General features: G+C 38.1%; 1 pseudogene; it reads left to right on the plus strand.

Annotated features, from left to right (window-relative positions):
* The first annotated feature begins 275 nt into the window (after positions 1–275).
* Positions 276–5,482, plus strand: LOC118356010 (annotated as a pseudogene).
* The last annotated feature ends 607 nt before the right edge of the window (positions 5,483–6,089 follow it).

Raw genomic sequence — 6,089 nt, forward strand, 5'->3', positions numbered from 1 at the left:
TCTTGTTGCCCCACAAGACAAGTTTCATATGTAAGTTCCTTTGCTTATTAAAACTGTCACCTACCAACCTGGAGTGGCCTGACTCTTCAGTCTTTCCCCACCCTCCAAGTACAGGGGCCAATTTCAGATGAGACCAGGGAAGCTGATGAGGAGCTTGTCAACTAGCAATCAGTGAGTCAGCCAGGAGACTGAAGAAATGGGCCTTGGGAATGAGACACCCATGGGAGGAAATCTCAAGTTGACCATCAACCTCTATGTGGGAAGGGGTGACCCGTATGTCAGATGCTTATGGATCACCACATGAGTACGAGGATGCCCCCAAAATGCCAGCCAGTCTCATGCATTTGTTGGAGGAACCGCACAGAGCTCACTGTCGCAGACAAGGGAAGTGCATGGTAGCTACAGTGAGCTGGCCTCTATTGTGGCCACTTTGGCTGGAGGCTGAAGCTCAAGTTTGAAAGTTAGAGGAAGAGCTGAGATTAGAGAATGAAGTGGTTGTGTCCACTACTCTGCGAGCTTCAGGGCTGGCAGAGCAGATGGCAGACCAGGATCATAAGTTAGAGGCTTCAGTGCGCAGTTCTGCAAAGGTAGGAGGGTCCAAAATGCCTCAGATTAAGATCCAGGCACTTGTGACAGAGCCTGATTAGGACGCCAAGAGCTAACAATCCCGGGAAAGTGATGAGAATGAAGAAGAGGATGTTGTGTTGATTGAAATGCTCCACGACTTCTGACCCCTAATACAAAGGAAAATTTTAAATAGTTATTGCCCCATAACTCTTAGGAGAAAACTTGCATTCTTTCTCTGTCCCCTGAAGTTGCAAATCTTATCATGTCTTTGAAGTGTATCCTGGTTACCCAGGAGATAACCAAAATATTGCCCACAGAGACTGATAAAAGCGTGGGGGGGGGCTTTATAAAATACAGACTGCCATAGGATTTCCCTTGCCCCAAATCCAGTCTCCAGGCTCCACAAGATCACGAGTATCAGTCACAAGCCATGTGAGTGGATGCCAGACTCACATCTAGAGTCTGGGAATAAAAGCTGAATGGATATAGAAAGTTGCAGAAGGTTTGTGGAAAAGGAACACTGAGAAAGGAATTTTATGTGTAGTCAAGCTAAAATTGGAATGAATTTATGTAATTTAAACAGAAAACAAAGGGGAGAATTTTAATATCAAAAGTACACTGGGGTAAAATTAAAATTTGGTTTTCTTTTCTCTTAAAAGAACAAAGTTTTCTTAGATTATTGACCTGTTCTTCATAAAAAATTGTAAGCAAAGTCTCTTCTTTACCTTTAATGTAATCTGCCTACAAAACACTGTGTTTTGTCTTTATCAGGTTTTGATTACTTAAGAAAACCAGGTCTTCTCTATTAAAAGAGCTAAGATTTTTACAAATATGTAACTTTTCGTACATGTTAAATTTCACGGGAAGTATTATCAAATAAAAAGTGATGCTAAACATTTTTTAGGATATATTTCAATGAAATGTTTAAAATCTCCTATGTCCTGGTATAATGGTATCAGTCATAATTTTAAAATCCATCACAAAAATAACCATTCTGCTGTCCATTGCATTATAATGAACTCTTGTCACATCTTTAATCATGGCCATTTTAAGTCTTTTGTCATTTGAAGACAATTACTGTTTTACTGTTCTTGCTTTGGCAAAGTGTTTCTGCAAAAGTGCTTCATCTCAGGAAATTCATGGAAAAGACTGACAAGTTTCTGATAACTAAAATCAATTTGCCTTCATGTGGGAAGGACAATAATACACTTTCAAATGCTTCCCCAAGGCTATCTGTATAGCCCCACCACTGTCATGAGACAGTAGCTGGAGACCTGCCCCATTCTCCTTTCCCACATAGATAAAATGGGCATATTATATTGTGATATAATGTTAACAGATGAAAATTTGCCTCTGCTGCTAGGATGAACATCTGCAAGGGAGAAGGTGGGCAAAAACCTACAAAAAATTCAAGGCCCAGGTTCCACCGTCTGGTTTGGGGAGTCATCTGGTCAGGTAAGATGCATGTTGTCCCCAAAGCTGTGATTGATAAAGTACAAGGTCATCCAAACCTTAAGAATGTGAAAAGGATTCAAACCTTTGTAGGGATTTTGCAGTTTGGGAGGACTGCAAACCCCCACCCCCCCATCCCTGCCCTGGCAAGCTGCCTCCATCCCTTATATGAAAGGGTAAAGAAAGGGCATATATGGGACTGGGGATCAGAGCAGCAAGCCACCTTTGAGAAAGCAAAAATACTAGTGAGGCAGATTAAAGTTCTGGACATCTCCTAAGCAGGGCTAGATGTGTTTAAGTTAGATGTGTCTAGATACTCTGGAAGGTATGGGTCAGGCACTGTGGCAGAGACAGCAGAAGGGGAGAGTATGCCTAGGATTTTGGTCCCAGCTCTGGAAGAGGGCAGAAGCCCAATATACCCCCATAGAGCAACAGCTCCTAGCAATGTACACAGTGCTCCTCAAGGTAGGACCTCTACACAGCAGCCACTAAAGCAACCAGTGGGCTGAGCTTAGAGCAGTTTGGCTGGTGATTACTCATGAGCCTTGGTCATTAACTCTTTGTACTGACTGCTGGGCTGTTCTAAAGAGATTAATCCTATGGCTTGGACAATGAGAAACTGAGGGATGGATAATCATAAAATAAGCCCATGGGGGGTCAGGATATGTGGAAAGACATCTGGGGACATCTGCAAGATCCTGAAGCAGCCCTCCCTGTTTTCCATGTCCCAGCTCATGAGGCACTGACACTTCCAATCAGGAAGCTGATGTCCTACCGCAGGTGTCAGCACGAGCTACTGACCCTTCAGTAGGTACAGCAGGTTGGGTGCCTAGAAAGAATGGCCACCACAGTGCCTCAAAAAATGGCATATTGCTAAGGATGCCAGATGGCCCCTAAAGTACTTGGTTAGTACAGTAAAAGCATGGCCTGTGTGTTCTAAACAGCACCCAAAGCAACTGCTGAAGGAACCTGAAGCCATCCACCAGAGTTCCCAACCAGTGAGGGATTGCCAAATTGATTCTATTGTCCCCCTCCCTCTGAGTGAGAGTTCTAAATATGCCTTGGTTTGTATAGATACTGCATCTGGCCTAACCCAAGCTTTCCCCTGCTGTCATGTAAACCAGGCTGCTACCATTAGGGGATTAGAGAAGCTGGGTACCATGTATAGTTACGCTTGAGGAAAAGATAGTGACCGGAGGTCACATTTCAAAAGCCATGATGTGCAAGACCGGGCAACAGAACATGACATTGAGTGAAGGTTCCATCTCCCCTTTAATCCACAAATAGCAATACTAGTAGAAAGAAAAAATGGAGTATTAAAACAGCAGATTATATTATTAACAAGTAAAACCACCTTGGCTGGGTGGACTCAAATACTGTCCTTGGCTTTAATACATTTGAATGACCAATCAGTAGGGCCCATGGCAGGGCCAGGCTGGGGACCCCTGCCAAGACACCCAATACTGTAAAGTATGGAAGTCGTGGGAAAAAGTCATTACTGAGCTACCATATTACATCATATTCTATAGTAAGGTCAGCTAACTAGGCTATCAGGCTCATACCCCAAAATTGTTGATTTATATCCTTATTGTACTAATAAATCCCCTTATCTTCATCATCATATTACTGACCATCATCTCAGAAACCATAATTATAATTATAATAATAAGCTCACACTGAATGAGCTTTGAAATAAATATACAAGCCATTATTCCAGTCTTAATTAAAAAATTTAATCCACAAGACATGGAATCATCTACTAATTATTGTTTTAACAAAAGCCACTGCGTCAATACTTCTTATAATAGCCATTATTATTAATCTAATATGTCCTGGCCAGTGAATAATTACAAAAAATTTTAATCCAGTAGCATCTACCTTTATAACAATGGCCCTCACTATAAAACTTGGACTTTCCCCCTTCCACATTTGAGTACCCACAGTTACACAAGCTATCCCATTAATATCAGGTATAATTTTATTAACATGATAAACACTTGCATTGATATCAATTTTCATCATCCATTAATCTAATTATATTATTAACCATAGCTATTTTATCAATCATACTAGGAGGATGAGGAGGAGTTAATCAAACTCAATTATGAAAAATTATAACTTATTCATCAATTGCTCACATAGGATGAATAACAACTATTATAATTTGTAACTATACAACTATAGTTGTATAGTTACAACTATACAACTATAACAACCAACTATAACAATCCTAAATTTATTAGGTTACATTATAATAACACATACTATATTTATATTACTTATATATAACTTATCTACCACAATACCATTGCTCTCATAATATGAAATAAAATACCTTGATTACCATATTCATTCTTATTATTATATTAGCATTAGGAGGCCTCCTACCACTTTCAGGATCCTTACCCAAATGAACAATTATTCAAGAAATAACAAAAAATAATAACATTATTTTGTCAACATTAACAGCTATCATAGAACTACTTAATCTATATTCCTATATACAATTAATTTACTCCACTAACTGTATTTCCATCAATAAACAATATAAAACAAAAATGACAATTAGAAAACATAAAACAACCTTTTTATCACTGCTAATCATAGTTTCAACATTATTTCTCCCTTTAACACCAATATCATCTGTGCTGGACTAGGAATTGAGTTAGTATAGACCAAGAGCCTTCAAAATCCTAAGTAAATATAATTTAATTCCTAAAAAATAGGGATTGCAAGACTTGACTCTGCATCAATTAAATGCTAATTAGACACTTTTATTAAGCTAAATCCTTTCTAGATTGGCAGGCTTTCCCCACAAATTTTTAGTTAACAGCTGGCTTTAATCTACTATCCCTCTGTTTCAGGGAGAGAGCCGGAAGGAGTCCAGCAGAATTGAATTTGCAACCCTCCATGGAAGTAATATTATATGACCACCTACCATATTATGAGCCTTAGGTTTTATTTTCTTACTTACAATAGGAGGTCTAACAGGGATTGTTCAGCTAATTCATCCTGGGAGGTTGTTCTCCACAATACATCCTATGTAGTAGCACAGTTTTGTTATGTCTTATTGATATGAGTAGTATTTGACCATTATAGGAGGATTTGTTCACTGATTCCCATTATTCTCAGGTTATACACTCAAGTCAACCTGAGCGAAAATCAACTTCACTATTATATTTGTAGGTGTTAACATAACTTTCCGTAACACTTTCTTGGCTTTTCAGGAGTACCAAGATGTTACTCTGATTACCCAGATGTATATATACAAGAAACACCATATCATGCGTAGGTCCATTTATCTCATTAACAGCAATAACTGAATAATTTTCATAATTTGAGAAGCATTTGCATCTAAATGAGAAGCATCAATAGAATTAACTACTTAATCTTGCATGACTTCACGGAATCCCCGCCCCCCCCATATCATACATTTGAAGAAACTAATAACCTACTTACATAAACTTAAAATAAGAAAAGAATCCTCCAACTGGTTTCAAGTCAATATTATAACCACTATGTCTTTCTCAAATGAGAAATTAGTAAAAATTACATAACTGTCAAAGTCGAATTATAGGTTCAAACCCTTTATATCTCTGTGGCATGTCTATTCCAGTTGAGTTTTCAAGATGCAACATGACCTATCATAGAAGAACTTTTACACTCTCATGATCATACACTTAATCATTGTTTTCCTAATTAGCTCTTTAGCCCTTTATATCATTTCCCTAATATTAACAACTAAATTAATTCACACAAGCACAATAAATATACAAGAAGTAAAACCAGTCTGAATTATCCTATCAGACATTATCTTAATCCTAATTGCCCTACCATCCCTACAAATTCTTTACATAATAAATACAATCAACAACCCTTCCCTGACTATATATTGAAGCTATAAATATACAAATTATGAAGGTTTATACTTCAATTGCTATACAATTCTTATATCAGACCTAAGACCAGGAAAATTGTGACTACTAAAGTTGACAATTGAATAGTTTTACCTACAGAAATAAACTAAGTATTCATTTCATCCAAAGACTTACTACATTCATGGGCTGTCC

Source organism: Zalophus californianus, chromosome 10 (genome assembly GCF_009762305.2).
Source record: "Zalophus californianus isolate mZalCal1 chromosome 10, mZalCal1.pri.v2, whole genome shotgun sequence".
Classification (NCBI taxonomy): domain Eukaryota; kingdom Metazoa; phylum Chordata; class Mammalia; order Carnivora; family Otariidae; genus Zalophus; species Zalophus californianus.